The sequence below is a fragment of the Centruroides sculpturatus genome, unplaced genomic scaffold, assembly GCF_000671375.1.
Source record: "Centruroides sculpturatus isolate CEXI.00-Female unplaced genomic scaffold, Cexi_2.0 scaffold1184, whole genome shotgun sequence".
NCBI classification, from domain to species: Eukaryota; Metazoa; Arthropoda; class Arachnida; order Scorpiones; family Buthidae; genus Centruroides; species Centruroides sculpturatus.
The window spans coordinates 209,766-210,143 of NW_019385675.1; positions in this window are offsets into that span (position 1 = coordinate 209,766).

Consider the following 378-nt stretch of genomic DNA (forward strand, 5'->3'; position numbering starts at 1 on the left):
CACTAACTGAAAAGTTATATTATTTTGCTCAGGTTACGTTATGCAACTGGACATAAAACGTCTATTTTCGCGTTAGATTAGTTTCCGATTTGCAGTAATATTTTAAAATAGTAAATAGACCCAGAAAAATATGTGTGACGTCTTCATCGTCTCGACCCGTCAGCAAGTCAAGATCTCCGTAATATAGAAGATCCGTTATAGACGACTTTACTGTATGATGCTTCTGATAAGATTTATATACATTGCAGTTTCTTTCTTTTGATTTTATTTGTTAACATATGAAAACAACATTGTAAAGTTGTAAATTGTAAACATCTACAAATGAGATTATCATATTAATCTTGTAATACGTTCAGTATAATAATAATAATAATAATT